This window comes from Filicampus tigris, chromosome 7, assembly GCF_054856515.1.
Source record: "Filicampus tigris isolate MCC_2025a chromosome 7, RoL_Ftig_1.0, whole genome shotgun sequence".
NCBI classification, from domain to species: domain Eukaryota; kingdom Metazoa; phylum Chordata; class Actinopteri; order Syngnathiformes; family Syngnathidae; genus Filicampus; species Filicampus tigris.
Window position 1 is genome coordinate 24,082,222 of NC_141223.1, and position 17,557 is coordinate 24,099,778.

Consider the following 17,557-nt stretch of genomic DNA (forward strand, 5'->3'; position numbering starts at 1 on the left):
AACGTCTTGTCCTTTTTAAAAACTATTAAGTCTGATGTGTTTTTAATCCAAGAATGTGGTCTACCTTTTTTAAGAAATTACAAACAGTGGGAGGAAATGTGGCCACACCCATCATTATGGAGTGGCTCAAATGAAAATCGAAATGACGGGGTGGCCATTTTAATAAACAATTCCCAAATTGAGGTTAAAAGGAGCACGGTGGTGGAAAATGGACGAGCACTGTTCGCACACCTAACATTCATAGGACAGGATTTTAACCTTTTAAATATTTATGGGTCTAATGATAAACATGATAGGTATGAACTTTTAGAAAACCTGCAGCCCCACATGCTAGGTCGCGCACCATTAATTATAGGAGGGGATTTTAATTGTGTTTTAAATATAAGGGATAGAAAGGGAGCTGGGGAGGATTTTAAAGTGGACAAAACATCTGTTTTACTGAATGACATGTGTCAGGTTTTTAAATTAGACGATTGTTTTAAAACCATGCATCCAAGAGAGGAGGGCTTCACGTGGTTCAGTAGTGATAGCACCAGAGCCTCTCGCATAGACTACATATTTACACGTGATTGGCCACCGACGGATGCTAGATTAACGCCTGTTTTCTTCTCAGACCACCTAGTACTGTCATGTACTCTTTCACCGCCTTCTGGTGTCACCATTGGAGGAGGACTGTGGAAGATGAACTGCTCCCTGCTGGAGGATGAGGCCTTGGTTGCTAAATACAGGGAGCAGTACAAGGACTGGCAAACACTTCAAGACTTGTACGAATCGAGGGCACAGTGGTGGGAAATGATAAAGCTAAGAACTCAGAGCTTTTTTAAAAGAGCAGGTAAGGAAAAAAGAAGGAAGGAAATGAAACACATGCTGGGCCTGCAAAACAGACTACAAAGGTATTTTAATTTATCACAAAAGGGCATTAATTTTAATGAGGAAATTAAACAGGTCAAAAAGGAACTGAGACTTCTAGCAAATATCAAAAGTAGAGGCGTAATATTAAGGAGCAAAGAAAAAGAAATAGAGGAAGGAGAAAAATGTACCAGGTATTTCTTCAAAAAAATTATGAGCAAGGGTGGGGGTATCTTCAAGCTGCAAAAAGGAAATGGAGTGATAACGGAAATTAGCAGTGAAATAAACCAGGAAGTCGAAACTTACTACCAGAGACTGTATGACAAGAAAGATACTCAATTAGAGACAATGTCAGAAGTATTACATTTCATTGAGAAAACCGTGACTGACAAAGTGTTATTAACTCAAGATTTTACCCGAGAGGAAATAAATAAATGTGTAAGACAATTCAAAAAAGCAAAGTCTCCAGGAGAGGACGGCCTCTGCCTTGAGTTCTATTTGACCTTTTGGGACTTGTTGGCACCAGATTTAATCACTGTTTTTAATGAGTTGGACAAAACAAGACGACTACCAGATAGCTTCAGAGTAGGGATAGTCGCACTATTGCACAAAAAGGGAGACAAGACTGACCTTGGTAACTGGCGACCCATTACGCTTTTAAATGTTGATTGCAAACTTTTTAGTAAACTTTTAGCTATGCGTTTGTCTGTCTTACTGGACGAATTGATCGACCCTGATCAAACCTGTGCCATAGCGGGTAGGAAGATCACAGACAGCCTCACGCTGATCCGTGACACAATTTGCTACACAAGAGACAGAAATATGCGGTTAGTAATCTTAAACTTGGACTTTGAGAAGGCCTTCGACCGAGTTTCACATCAATACCTCTTTAGGCTATTGAAAAAATTGGGTCTTCCCCAAAGGTTTATAGGGTGGGTGGAACTGCTGTATCAGAACATTAGCAGCAAATTCATGGTTAATGGGAATTTGACAAAAGCAGTCCAGATTAACTCAGGTGTGCGTCAAGGCTGTCCCTTATCTGCTCTCCTCTATGTTTTATGCATAGAACCACTGGCACAGATTTTGAGACGGGACAAAATGATTAAGGGGGTGAGTATCCCTGGGGGCGGAGGACTTACAACAAAGTGCATCTTGTACATGGACGATTTTAACATCCTGTGTTCAGATCTTTTATCTGTGACAAGGGCCTTGGACTTGACTGACTGGTACGGAAGGGCCTCTGGGTCAAAACTCAATAGAGCTAAGACCCAAGCACAATTTTATGGACCGTGGACCGCGACAGAAAAGACAGGACTACCCCTGACACTGATACAAACGGACCAGAGAATACTTGGGATCAAATTTGGCAAAGATGGGGGCGGGGAAACAAACTGGGGTGACGTGATAGGGAAAGTGAGAAAAAGACTTGGTTTTTGGGGGCTGAGAGACCTGACTATAGAGGGGAAAGTTTTAATTATAAAAGCTGTTATTCTACCCTTGCTTTTATTGACCAGTTCTGTTTTTACCCCAACAAGAAATGTGCTTTTAGATTTGGACCGCGCCTTCTTTCATTTTATCTGGGGCTCCAAGTGGGAGAGACTGAAAAGAGACACCATGAAGAAAACCAAGGAAAATGGAGGAAAAGGAGTGCCGGACCTCCATCTCTTCTTGGGGAGCCAATATGTAGCCCTGCACCTGAGAAATGCGCTTGAACCATCAAGTGCCCAGAAGAGCCAAGCAATGACACGTTTCTGGATGGGTTCATACCTCCGGAAACTAAAATTAATACCGACTGATCATAAAATCCCTGTGTCTTTTAATCTGCCACCATTTTATTCTTTTATCAGGAATTTTTTAAGAAAGTTTGAGTTGGAAAAAGAAGAGTGTCATGTTTTAAAAAATCACAGATCTCTTATCTCTGTTGTGCAGAAGCGGGAAGCAGTGAGTCCAGTTCCCGGCCTCGCATTTGGTGAGCCCACAACGGTTTGGCGCAATGTCAACCATCCTGCCCTCTCAAACAGACTTCGGGACCTGTCATGGATGGTGGCCCATGAAATTCTCCCGGTGAGGTCCGTTATGCACTCCCGAGGAATGTCAGCGTCTTCAAATTGCCCCCGACCTGGTTGTGGCGCCCACGAGTCGGTGAGGCACCTCCTCTGGGAGTGCAGTGCTGCTGTAGACCTGTGGGCGACAGCCGGCCACCTACAATTCCCGGACTTGCCAGCAAGGGAGGCATTAAACGCACAGCTTGTGCTCTATGGGGTGAGCCAGTTGGAAAACCCTAAAGAACACTTTGAAAAGCAGTGGCTCACCCTCGCCGCCATCAAAGACGCCATCTGGACCTCCAGAAACTTGCTGGTAAGGAGACACAGACAGACCCCCCCTGTGGCTGTGCTCCGAATGGCCGCAGCTACCCTGACAGCTGCTGGCGGCAGGCCAAGGACGCAGCCACCAAGAAGAGTCGTCTGTGCCCACCCGGAGGAGGGAACCGAAGCTACACATAAAAGGTCTTGGCAGCGACGGTCTGGTCCACCGGGAGAGACTGCTGAAAAGGAACAAGAGGGGTGAGGAACTCCTATGGGCGCCCTGAGAGGACCGGAGGAATGCTGTTTGAAAGGGTAGGATGAGGTCCCAATTACTAAGGACACTACGCTTCTGTACAACAGGCTCGATATGTTCTATCTAATCTGTCTTTTAAATTTCAGTATATTATGCATAGTTTACCTGGTATTATTAAGGTTAACATGATGACTTTTAAGCTAACAAGGATATTGTTTGAACATGTTGTTTTGTGAATAGAGCTGTGCTCCATATTGGAGAGATGTGACTAACATTTGTCCATTGTAACAATAAAACTTGTTCAAAAGAAAAAATCTGTTCTTATCAGTTTAATATCTGATATGTCTCCTATCTGTGGACTATATATTAAATTGATTTTTGGAACTGGAAGATGGAAAAGGGGCTTGCTCCGTCCACACCGTGCATCGACCTGGTATTGCAGTACCTCCAGGAATGGTGCACCCCCTCTGCTGGTTAACAGCAAGCAATAAACTTGGTCTGACGTTTCACGGTGGTGTTTCGGTCATTGCAGCCAATACTCATGATTACAAATGCCCCATGTCGCAGTATCCTAAGAAGTGAAGGCAAGACTTCTGATGTTGAAAGTTTGCAATATCATTTCAGAAGGATATAGTTTAGTATTTTATTTTAATCTTTTTCCCTTTCAAGATAGAAAAACAATTAAAAGAATACAAAGTCATAGTTTTATCAAGAAAGACCTTTGTTTCCCACCATAAGAAAACATTGTCTTGCTCTGCCCACGCTACTCCAAAAAGAGCTAAAGTAAACAAGGATATTTGTCATACTTCAAATTTTATTAAAATGCTGTTACACCACTCGATGTCAGCAGCGTAAAATTATGTTCCTGACCATGCAAAGAAACAGGAAGTGAAGCATGGGGGCTGGGACAATTCCCGGTAGAAGTGCAGCAAGGCATGATGGGAATGTTTTTGCAGATTCATTTTACCTCATTCCTAATGGTTTAGGTAATGTACTGACTGAACGATACTATTCAACCCTTCTGCCTCTTGCGGTATTTTGACCAAAAAATGGACACAATCATTTCTGAATATTTTCTCACTTTCAAAATGTTCAGTGGCACCAGACAAATCCATACATATATAGTTTCTATCTATCTATCTATCTCTCTCTTTATCTATCTCTCTCTATCTATCTATCTATCCATCCTATCTAATCACAACAAACTCTGACAACTAGTCCAGGTGGTCAACAGTCTCTTTGCCGTGGTTGTAGTTGATATCCATCCATTATCTGTACCGCTTCTCCTCACAAGGGTCGCGGGGCGTGCTGGAGCCTATCCCAGCTGTCTTTGGGCAGTAGGCGGGGGACACCCTGAACTGGTTGCCAGCCAATCGCAGGGCACACAGAGACAAACAATCATCCGCATTCACAATCACACCTAGGGCCAATTTAGAGTATCCAATCAACTTACCATGCATGTTTTTGGAATGTGGGAGGAAACCGGAGTGCCCGGGGAAAACCCACGCAGGCACGGGGAGAACATGCAAACTCCACACAGGGAGGCCGGAGCCGGGATCGAACCCGCGACCTCTGAACTGTGAGGCGGACGTGCTAACCAGTCGACCACCGTGCCCCCTGTAGTTGATATAATTAAAAAAATATTTTTGGCTTTCTTTTTCTTCAAAATTCCCTGAACCATTCAGTCAACAAGTGCGTTTTGTTTACGTTCTCACTGCACGTCTTCACGTCTGCAGGCGCAGGCTGTGAGCCTCGGCTGGATTGGGCAGCGTCTTCGGAGTCCACTGTCGTCACAACGGTCGGCCGCCCCCGACAGCGGAGCTCCTCCCCGACGTTCGGCAGCAGTTGCACTCGCTCACTCGCCGGCGGAGAACCTCCAGTAACCGCGGCAACGTTGGCCAGAACATTTTATTATTTAACTAATTCGATGGGCTCAACTCATTAATAACCAATTGTTTGTCATTAACAGTCAATTGTTAATAAAATCTAATGTTCATTTGGTTCCCTCTCGCTCTCTCTACACATCATTTGAATTTGGTACGAATAATGAAGTAGTTAAGACATCCGCCAAACCCCTAAAGTGAAATTCCTCTAAGCTCCAGCACAACCGCACGTATTCCTTTGCACACGTGCACGGCTGGCGCGTGTGAACGTATGTGCGTGTACTTACACACGTCTGAAAAGGCACAGCAAAAGGCAAAGCAAAATTTAGCAAATGGCAGCCAATGTCACCCCGGAAGCCGAAACGCTACTGGGATGACCCCAGCATAATCAGAAGGTTCTTATCTTGGCGCCACCTGGAGGATTAGGGCTGTTAACACTCTCAACACTAATTTTATACTTTGGCTGCGTAGTGCACTCGTCACACAATAGTTTCATTCGGTAGTCATTGAAAAATGCACGAAAACACATCAGGTTTACAATGCATCAAAAATCATGATTTAGAATGGGACTCATAAACTCTCACTGCACAGTATAAGTCTGTGGGCTGATGTAAGCAGACACACGTACACAGCCTGAAAGTCTTGAGTGCGCGTGAACGTCCGTGCATGTGCACGTGCACGCACGCACATGCACGCGCACACATTCATATCCACACATGAACATTTGATAAATACTATTACTTCACTAAAACACTCTTTGTCATAACTGTCCCATTCATCTCACAAACACACACGCACGCACACACACACGCACACACACGCTCACGCGCCCGCGCACGCACGCACGCACGTACGTTTCTTGTCAATCACAATACAGCTTTTTATGCATGGAGCGCCATTCCCACAGCGCATACACCAGCGAAAGCAATGAGATCCCATTTGCATAAAGCATTTTCATTTTCCAATATGAGCGCGCGTTTTCACTTGCACACGCGCGCACGGCTGAGGCATGTGTACGTGAGTGTATATTCCTGTATGTGCACGCACGCACACACACAACAAATCGACTCACGCAAACTCATGCCACAAGCACATACGTCATCTCGAAGCAAAATCATTAGTTGTTCTTTAGCGCCACATGGTGGATTAGGGCTGTTAACACTCTAAACTCCAATTTTCGATTTTCACGGTTTAGTAGACCCGTCACACAATGTACTCATCGGGTATTCATTGAAAATGCACGAAAACACACCAGGTTTACAGTAAGTCCAAAATCATGCTGTATAATGGGAGTCAATGGGACAAAAAATGGCAAAATACGGCCTGCGTAGTTAAAACAATGAAACCAGCTAACTCATGCAGGACTCATTTTAAAAATGACAGCATGGTGCCATTTTAAACTTCGGCATGTTCTGACCATCTGGGTGAAAGTTCAGCTCCCTCGTGTTATTCTTTTTATGCTTTTGCTTTGATGTAAAATTCTTTGTTCTGAAATATCCAAGAAATGGTCAAATACCGCAGGAGGGTTAAACCGGTGGACGAGTGAGGCATCATCCAGTGTGAATGTGTGCGTATGTGTCGACACGTGTCTCGCAGATGAGCCGTGACTGAAGAAGCTGTGTGTGTGAAAGAGGTTGTCCTTGGTGAGTAGGACAACTCATACTTACCTGGCAGGGGAGATACCATGATCAAGAAGGTGGTTCACCCAGGGTGAGACTCAGCCATTGCACTCTGGCTGTGCTGACCCCTGCTAATTCCCCAAATATGGGAATCTCAACTGCACAATTTCTGGTAGTGGGCGACTGCGTTCACGCTATCCCCTGATAACTTTGTCAAAATCAACACACCTGTCAATTTCTTCATCTTCTTCTTCTTCATGATGCGCATCGTAGGATGACATCTGTCAGATAGTAATTGTGGCATAACCATTTTGTCGAACGGACCCTCTTCTTTTTAGGCTTCTTTCTACTCCCGCGTCGACGCGAGCGACAACTGATGTTATAGGGATTGTGGTATTGCCCCTCAGCACCCCCCGCCTCCTCTTGTAATAGTATGCCCCAGTTGAAGGTGGGAGGCGCGGGTTACGTGATGTGAAAATAAGGAAACACAAACACGCTTAAACGCACGTTGTTGTTGCACGTCTCTTCTTACACAAACAAATGCCACATTGATTAACATGACTAACGCATTGTGAAATACGCCATAGCCAAGCAGCTGTGTATAGTGGTTTGCTGGAATGCTTTTATTTTGAAGGAGGGGAAGTGTGGAAGATAAATAAGTAACTTGACTATGACTTCTGGCTGCTGTTTGACCCAAATAATTATACGATAAATCGAGCCCGGGCCTCGCAATGCAAGTAAGCACACGCACGTTGGCTAAGTACTACTGGCGAGATTGAAGCGTGTCCACAGCGGGTTCAAATTGTAAATTAGTCAGCTAATGATCTTTAAAAAGCCTCTGCCGTTAGAGCATTTCTCCCGCGGAGATGTCAATTGTGGATGCTTTGTTTTTTGGTCGGAGGGCGGAACGGGGCCGACAATGTTTATGAATATGGCCGAGGGGTCGCGGCCGTAAGGGTACCCAAGTCAAGGGTGGAGGGTCGCGGCCGGACAGACAAAAAATGGTCTAATGCCCAGCTCTGGTAAACTCTCAATACGCATTTGTGGATGCTCGATAGGCATTTGTGACTTCATGTTACGCATTTGTGACTGTGTTTACGGATATGATTTTTTTGACACATTTGTGGATTGAAATGCGCATTTGTAAATGGTTTTGCTTCAATAATGACCCCATAGATTGGCCAGTACCATTCAAACCCGAGCATCGACAATTCTGGTTGGCTAATACGTCTATCACTCAAACACCAAAGGGGAGGAAAAAAATACATTTTTGAATATAAAATGACACTTTCTTGCGATTGGATTATTGCGCCAGGTCAAACCTCGACGTCGATTAAATTTCGATTTATCGTGCAGCCCTAAACTTATCATTGGGTTCAGCGCAAGCAAAATTAGTGTCCACCAGACATGTCCACGACACGTGTATTGCTGCTTTGCTATTGGACACTTTGGGCCACATAACCCAAAGTACCCAGCAATTGCTCAGCTTTCGTTTCATTTGCAGGCGGGCAAAAACAACACAGTTGCACTAGTCATTACCTAAAATGCGTGTAGTTGTTGTTTGGGCTGTAAATGTGTTTGTTATGGCTATTTGACGTTCGTCACCGTCACTCTAGCTCATCCGGTCGGGAATGAAGTGGACCTCTGTGCCGATATGTAGTTATCGCTTCTCGGCCTCTTGGCTAAGTCTGTGATCACCTCCTTTGGTTGTGTGTTCTACGTCTGTTGTGGCAAATAGCTAATTCACAGGGGGATATATTGTCCTAACGTTTTGTGTTGAAAATCACTTTGTTTTAGGTCTGGTGCTGACGTTAAGTTGTTTGTTTCCTTTCATTTTGTGGTCCTCCCACCATGTCGCCACTTATGCCGGCATGCGGAGGCACCACAGTGTACGCTTCACCTTTTAGGAGACTGGTGGAGAGGCCCCGGGGATGTCCAGGTTGATGTCCAGACCTTAAAGTTTAAAGCTAATCAGCTTAATTGTATAATAACTTTGCCGTTCAGTAAAAGATTTGATGTTAGCTTTAATTCTGCTGCAAACCTTTGAGAATTTTGAACCTGGTTTGAAACAGTAAAAGCCCAGTTTTCTGTGTTTAACGTTGAGAAACTGACAGATAATGCTGCCAAAACAGTTATTGTCAGAATGTTCAATGAGACAGTTAACGCAGACGACATTTGTTTTTGGCTGGGTAGATATTGCGCGGTAAAAGGTCAGGTTGTGAAGGTGAGGGATGCGGACGGCATTTGGAATTGCGCTTGGCGGGTACCCATCCAGCAATGGCAGGACCCCCAGGGCTTCCAGGGCCTGAAACATCTCCCATCCATGATAGTCTTGGGCAAAAACCGAGGCTACATCCACTACCAAGGTCAACCCAAGCTCTGCCGCAAATGTGGTGAGCACGGGCAACTGGCAGAAGCATGTGAGCAAATCATTTGTGGGAAATGTAGAGTAATTGGGCATACTTTTGAAGAATGTACCAATGGCAGAAAGTGCAATCTCTGTGGGGAATCAAACCACCTCTACAGAAATTGTCCAAAATCATTTGCCAACAAATTGAAGGCCGGAAAAGAAATGGGACATCTTAATGGAAATGAAGGCAACAAACATGTTGAAAGTCATCAGAAAAATTCAAATCTCCCTCCAAAACCTGTTATTGGAGTAGAGGAAACCGGTGAGGAGGGGGAGGGGCGTGTATTGGCTCCACAGCTTAATGGAAATGAAAGCAACAAACAAGTTGGAAGTCATCAGGAAAATTCAAATCTCCCTCCAAAACCTGTCATTGGAGTAGAGGAAACAGGTGAGGAGGGGGAGGGGCATGTATTGGCTCCACCAACAGGGAGCTCAGAAGAAAGTGGCATGTTGCAAGACCCGCCCACAAGCGAATCAAGTGAAGCCATCTTACAGCAGACTGACAGTGAGGACACTCAGATCCCTTGTGCACAAAAATCTAAAAGGCTTGCATCTGAAAGGTCTTCTGAGTCCCCTTTGACTTTAGAGAAGAGGGGAAAGCTTTGGAGCTCAGACAGTGAGGTGGATGAGCCCAGAGTTTTCCCCTGCAGCACACCAAATGAGCTCTCCTTTTTAAATATTAAATTGCAATCAACGCCCAAAAGTCACAATACCATGAATATAAGGTTGCGTGAGAAACCATCACCAAAAGTTTCTCGGAGAAATGATCATGTACCCAACTCTCCTGCCGTACATATGAAGGAGGAACTGCAGTCCCGAGAAATAACTTAATGGACGGTTTTAATACTCTCTTTTGTGTTTTAATTTTAAATCATACCTGCAACTCTCACCTTCTCAACTATAAATGTTAGAAGTGTGAAATCAAGGATTAGAGCCCAGAACGTCTTGTCCTTTTTAAAAACTATTAAGTCTGATGTGTTTTTAATCCAAGAATGTGGTCTACCTTTTTTAAGAAATTACAAACAGTGGGAGGAAATGTGGCCACACCCATCATTATGGAGTGGCTCAAATGAAAATCGAAATGACGGGGTGGCCATTTTAATAAACAATTCCCAAATTGAGGTGAAAAGGAGCACGGTGGTGGAAAATGGACGAGCACTGTTCGCACACCTAACATTTATAGGACAGGATTTTAACCTTTTAAATATTTATGGGTCTAATGATAAACATGATAGGTATGAACTTTTAGAAAACCTGCAGCCCCACATGCTAGGTCGCGCACCATTAATTATAGGAGGGGATTTTAATTGTGTTTTAAATATAAGGGATAGAAAGGGAGCTGGGGAGGATTTTAAAGTGGACAAAACATCTGTTTTACTGAATGACATGTGTCGGGTTTTTAAATTAGACGATTGTTTTAAAACCATGCATCCAAGAGAGGAGGGCTTCACGTGGTTCAGTAGTGATAGCACCAGAGCCTCTCGCATAGACTACATATTTACACGTGATTGGCCACCGACGGATGCTAGATTAACGCCTGTTTTCTTCTCAGACCACCTAGTACTGTCATGTACTCTTTCACCGCCTTCTGGTGTCACCATTGGAGGAGGACTGTGGAAGATGAACTGCTCCCTGCTGGAGGATGAGGCCTTGGTTGCTAAATACAGGGAGCAGTACAAGGACTGGCAAACACTTCAAGACTTGTACGAATCGAGGGCACAGTGGTGGGAAATGATAAAGCTAAGAACTCAGAGCTTTTTTAAAAGAGCAGGTAAGGAAAAAAGAAGGAAGGAAATGAAACACATGCTGGGCCTGCAAAACAGACTACAAAGGTATTTTAATTTATCACAAAAGGGCATTAATTTTAACGAGGAAATTAAACAGGTCAAAAAGGAACTGAGACTTCTAGCAAATATCAAAAGTAGAGGCGTAATATTAAGGAGCAAAGAAAAAGAAATAGAGGAAGGAGAAAAATGTACCAGGTATTTCTTCAAAAAAATTTGAGCAAGGGTGGGGGTATCTTCAAGCTGCAAAAAGGAAATGGAGTGATAACGGAAATTAGCAGTGAAATAAACCAGGAAGTCGAAACTTATTACCAGAGACTGTATGACAAGAAAGACACTCAATTAGAGACAATGTCAGAAGTATTACATTTCATTGAGAAAACCGTGACCGACAAAGTGTTATTAACTCAAGATTTTACCCGAGAGGAAATAAATAAATGTGTAAGACAATTCAAAAAAAGCAAAGTCTCCAGGAGAGGACGGCCTCTGCCTTGAGTTCTATTTGACCTTTTGGGACTTGTTGGCACCAGATTTAATCACTGTTTTTAATGAGTTGGACAAAACAAGTCGACTACCAGATAGCTTCAGAGTAGGGATAGTCGCACTATTGCACAAAAAGGGAGACAAGACTGACCTTGGTAACTGGCGACCCATTACGCTTTTAAATGTTGATTGCAAACTTTTTAGTAAACTTTTAGCTATGCGTTTGTCTGTCTTTCTGGACGAATTGATCGACCCTGATCAAACCTGTGCCATAGCGGGTAGGAAGATCACAGACAGCCTCACGCTGATCCGTGACACAATTTGCTACACAAGAGACAGAAATATGCGGTTAGTAATCTTAAACTTGGACTTTGAGAAGGCCTTCGACCGAGTTTCACATCAATACCTCTTTAGGCTATTGAAAAAATTGGGTCTTCCCCAAAGGTTTATAGGGTGGGTGGAACTGCTGTATCAGAACATTAGCAGCAAATTCATGGTTAATGGGAATTTGACAAAAGCAGTCCAGATTAACTCAGGTGTGCGTCAAGGCTGTCCCTTATCTGCTCTCCTCTATGTTTTATGCATAGAACCACTGGCACAGATTTTGAGACGGGACAAAATGATTAAGGGGGTGAGTATCCCTGGGGGCGGAGGACTTACAACAAAGTGCATCTTGTACATGGACGATTTTAACATCCTGTGTTCAGATCTTTTATCTGTGACAAGGGCCTTGGACTTGACTGACTGGTACGGAAGGGCCTCTGGGTCAAAACTCAATAGAGCTGAGACCCAAGCACAATTTTATGGACCGTGGACCGCGACAGAAAAGACAGGACTACCCCTGACACTGATACAAACGGACCAGAGAATACTTGGGATCAAATTTGGCAAAGATGGGGGCGGGGAAACAAACTGGGGTGACGTGATTGGGAAAGTGAGAAAAAGACTTGGTTTTTGGGGGCTGAGAGACCTGACTATAGAGGGGAAAGTTTTAATTATAAAAGCTGTTATTCTACCCTTGCTTTTATTGACCAGTTCTGTTTTTACCCCAACAAGAAATGTGCTTTTAGATTTGGACCGCGCCTTCTTTCATTTTATCTGGGGCTCCAAGTGGGAGAGACTGAAAAGAGACACCATGAAGAAAACCAAGGAAAATGGAGGAAAAGGAGTGCCGGACCTCCATCTCTTCTTGGGGAGCCAATATGTAGCCCTGCACCTGAGAAATGCGCTTGAACCATCAAGTGGCCAGAAGAGCCAAGCAATGACACGTTTCTGGATGGGTTCATACCTCCGGAAACTAAAATTAATACCGACTGATCATAAAATCCCTGTGTCTTTTAATCTGCCACCATTTTATTCTTTTATCAGGAATTTTTTAAGAAAGTTTGAGTTGGAAAAAGAAGAGTGTCATGTTTTAAAAAATCACAGATCTCTTATCTCTGTTGTGCAGAAGCGGGAAGCAGTGAGTCCAGTTCCCGGCCTCGCATTTGGTGAGCCCACAACGGTTTGGCGCAATGTCAACCATCCTGCCCTCTCAAACAGACTTCGGGACCTGTCATGGATGGTGGCCCATGAAATTCTCCCGGTGAGGTCCGTTATGCACTCCCGAGGAATGTCAGCGTCTTCAAATTGCCCCCGACCTGGTTGTGGCGCCCACGAGTCGGTGAGGCACCTCCTCTAGGAGTGCAGTGCTGCTGTAGACCTGTGGGCGACAGCCGGCCACCTACAATTCCCGGACTTGCCAGCAAGGGAGGCATTAAACGCACAGCTTGTGCTCTATGGGGTGAGCCAGTTGGAAAACCCTAAAGAACACTTTGAAAAGCAGTGGCTCACCCTCGCCGCCATCAAAGACGCCATCTGGACCTCCAGAAACTTGCTGGTAAGGAGGCACAGACAGACCCCCCCTGTGGCTGTGCTCCGAATGGCCGCAGCTACCCTGACAGCTGCTGGCGGCAGGCCAAGGACGCAGCCACCAGGAAGAGTCGTCTGTGCCCACCCGGAGGAGGGAACCGAAGCTACACATAAAAGGTCTTGGCAGCGACGGTCTGGTTCACCGGGAGAGACTGCTGAAAAGGAACAAGAGGGGTGAGGAACTCCTATGGGCGCCCTGAGAGGACCGGAGGAATGCTGTTTGAAAGGGTAGGATGAGGTCCCAATTACTAAGGACACTACGCTTCTGTACAACAGGCTTGATATGTTCTATCTAATCTGTCTTTTAAATTTCAGTATATTATGCATAGTTTACCTGGTATTATTAAGGTTAACATGATGACTTTTAAGCTAACAAGGATATTGTTTGAACATGTTGTTTTGTGAATAGAGCTGTGCTCCATATTGGAGAGATGTGACTAACATTTGTCCATTGTAACAATAAAACTTGTTCAAAAGAAAAATCTGTTCTTATCAGTTTAATATCTGATACGTCTCCTATCTGGGGACTATATATTAAATTGATTTTTGGAACTGGGAGATGGAAAAGGGGCTTGCTCCGTCCACTCCATGCATCGACCTGGTATTGCAGTATCTCCAGGAATGGTGCACCCCCTCTGCTGGTTAACAACAAGCATTAAACTTGGTCTGACGTTTCACGGTGGTGTTTCGGTCATTGCAGCCAATACTCATGATTACGAATGCCCCATGTCGCAGTATCCTAAGAAGTGAAGGCAAGACTTCTGATGTTGAAAGTTTGCAATATCATTTCAGAAGGATATAGTTTAGTATTTTATTTTAATCTTTTTCCCTTTCAAGATAGAAAAACAATTAAAAGAATACAAAGTCATAGTTTTATCAAGAAAGACCTTTGTTTCCCACCATAAGAAAACATTGTCTTGCTCTGCCCACGCTACTCCAAAAAGAGCTAAAGTAAACAAGGATATTTGTCATACTTCAAATTTTATTAAAATGCTGTTACACCACTCGATGTCAGCAGCGTAAAATTATGTTCCTGACCACACAAAGAAACAGGAAGTGAAGCATGGGGGCTGGGACAATTCCCGCTTTGAATTCTTGGTAGAAGTGAAGCAAGGCATGATGGGAATGTTTTTGCAGATTCATTTTACCTCATTCCTAATGGTTTAGGTAATGTACTGACTGAACGATACTATTCAACCCTTCTGCCTCTTGCGGTATTTTGACCAAAAAATGGACACAATCTTTTCTGAATATTTTCTCACTTTCAAAATGCTCAGTGGCACCAGACAAATCCATACATATATAGTTTCTATCCATCTATCTATCTATCTCTCTCTTTATCTATCTCTCTCTCTCTATCTTCCATACATATATAGTTTCTATCCATCTATCTATCTATCTCTTTATCTATCTCTCTCTATCTATCTATCTATCTATCTATCTATCTATCTATCTATCTATCTATCTATCTATCTATCTATCTATCTATCTATCTATCTATCTATCTATCAATCCATCCTATCTATCTATCCATCCTATCTAATCACAACAAAATCTGACAACTAGTCCAGGTGGTCAACAGTCTCTTTGCCGTGGTTGTAGTTGATATAATTAAAAAAATATTTTTGGCTTTCTTTACCTTCAAAATTCCCTGAACCATTCAGCCAACAAGTGCGTTTTGTTAAAGTTCTCACTGCACGTCTTCACGTCTGCAGGCGCAGGCTGTGCGCCTCGGCTGGATTGGGCAACGTCTTCGGAGTCCACCGTCGTCACAACGGTCGGCCGCCCCCGACAGCAGAGCTCCTCCCCGACGTTCGGCAGCAGTTGCACTCGCTCACTCGCCGGCGGAGAACCTCCAGTAACCGCGGCAACGTTGGCCAGAACATTTTATTATTTAACTAAGTCGGGGGCTCAACTCATTAATAACCAATTGTTTGTCATTAATATTCAATTGTTAATAAATTCTAATGTTCATTTGGTTCCCTCTCGCTCTCTCTACACATCATTTGAATTTGGTACAAATAATGAAGTAATTAAGACATCCGCCAAACCCCTAAAGTGAAATTCCTCTAAGCTCCAGCACAACCGCACGTATTCCTTTGCACACGTGCACGGCTGGCGCGTGTGAACGTATGTGCGTGTACTTACACACGTCTGAAAAGGCACAGCAAAAGGCAAAGCAAAATTTAGCAAATGGCAGCCAATGTCACCCCGGAAGCAGAAACGCTACTGGGATGACCCCAGCATAATCAGAAGGTTCTTATCTTGGCGCCACCTGGAGGATTAGGGCTGTTCACACTCTCAACACTAATTTTATACTTTGGCTGCGTAGTGCACTCGTCACACAATAGTTTCATTCGGTAATCATTGAAAAATGCACGAAAACACATCAGGTTTACAATGCATCAAAAATCATGATTTAGAATGGGACTCATAAACTCTCACTGCACAGTATAAGTCTGTGGGCTGATGTAAGCAGACACACGTACACAGCCTGAAAGTCTTGAGTGCGCGTGAACGTCCGTGCATGTGCACGCACGCACATGCACGCGCATACATTCATATCCACACATGAACATTTGGTAAGTACTCTTACTTCACTAAAATACTCTTTGTCATAACTGTCCCATTCATCTCACAAACACTCACAAACACACACGCACACACGCACACACACGCTCACGCGCTCGCACGCATGCACATACGTTTCTTGTCAATCACAATACAGCTTTTTATGCATGGAGCGCCACTCCCACAGCGCATACATCAGCGAAAGCAATGAGATTTGCATACAGCATTTTCATTTTCCAATATGAGCGCGCGTTTTCACTTGCACACGCGCGCACGGCTGAGGCACGTGTACGTGAGTGTATATTCCTGTATGTGCACGCACGCACATACACAACAAATCGACTCACGCGAACTCATGCCACAAGCACATACGTCATCTCGAAGCAAAATCATTAGTTGTTCTTTAGCGCCACATGGTGGATTAGGGCTGTTAACACTCTAAACTCCAATTTTCGATTTTCACGGTTTAGTAGACCCGTCACACAATGTACTCATCGGGTATTCATTGAAAATGCACGAAAACACACCAGGTTTACAGTAAGTCCAAAATCATGCTGTATAATGGGAGTCAATGGGACAAAAAATGGCAAAATACGTCCTGCGTAGTTAAAACAATGAAACCAGCTAACTCATGCAGGACTCATTTTAAAAATGACAGCATGGTGCCATTTTGAACTTCGGCATGTTCTGGCCATCTGGGTGAAAGTTCAGCTCCCTCGTGTTATTTTTTTATGCTTTGGCTTTGATGTAAAATTCTTTCATCTGAAATATCCAAGAAATGGTCAAATACCGCAGGAGGGTTAAACCGGTGGATGAGTGAGGCATCATCCAGTGTGAATGTGTGCGTATGTGTCGACACGTGTCTCGCAGATGAGCCGTGACTGAAGAAGCTGTGTGTGCGAAAGAGGTTGGCCTTGGTGAGGAGGACAACTCATACTTACCTGGCAGGGGAGATACCATGATCAAGAAGGTGGTTCACCCAGGGTGAGGCTCAGCCATTGCACTCTGGCTGTGCTGACTCCTGCGAATTCCCCAAATGTGGGAATCTCGACTGCACAATTTCTGGTAGTGGGGGACTGCGTTCGCGCTATCCCCTGATAACTTTGTCAAAATCAACACACCTGTCAATATCTTCTTCTTCTTCATGATGCGCATCGTAGGATGACATCTGTCAGATAGTAATTGTGGCATAACCGTTTTGTCAAACGGACCCTCAGGCCCCGCCGGATGCCCATTTTTTGGGCAGGGGGGTGGTTGGTGTCGGCTGACAAATTTTTAATAAATAGCAGGACTAAGCAAGTGGCTTTTAGTCGGGCCCACTATTCCGCCCTCATGGGTGTGACGTGCTCGCGGGGCGGTGGAATTTAATCTCAGCCTACTCGGTGAAAGGCTTCTTTTTAGGCTTCTTTCTACTCCCGCGTCGACGCGAGCGACAACTGATGTTATAGGGATTGTGGTATTGCCCCTCAGCACCGCCCGCCTCCTCTT

The 17,557-nt window shown here is 44.3% G+C and overlaps 4 non-coding genes across 4 annotated transcripts; all 4 read left to right on the forward strand.

The window, feature by feature from the left end:
* Window positions 1-3,689: 3,689 nt before the first annotated feature.
* On the forward strand, window positions 3,690-3,875 carry LOC147145271 (U2 spliceosomal RNA). Its single transcript, XR_015087655.1, has one exon. It is a non-coding gene; the product is annotated as a U2 spliceosomal RNA (small nuclear RNA).
* Window positions 3,876-6,950: 3,075 nt separating this feature from the next.
* LOC147145272 (U1 spliceosomal RNA) lies at window positions 6,951-7,114 on the forward strand. Its single transcript, XR_015087596.1, has one exon. It is a non-coding gene; the product is annotated as a U1 spliceosomal RNA (small nuclear RNA).
* Window positions 7,115-13,948: 6,834 nt separating this feature from the next.
* LOC147145273 (U2 spliceosomal RNA) lies at window positions 13,949-14,133 on the forward strand. The gene has a single exon (XR_015087633.1). It is a non-coding gene; the product is annotated as a U2 spliceosomal RNA (small nuclear RNA).
* Window positions 14,134-17,002: 2,869 nt separating this feature from the next.
* On the forward strand, window positions 17,003-17,166 carry LOC147145274 (U1 spliceosomal RNA). The gene has a single exon (XR_015087670.1). It is a non-coding gene; the product is annotated as a U1 spliceosomal RNA (small nuclear RNA).
* The last annotated feature ends 391 nt before the right edge of the window (window positions 17,167-17,557 follow it).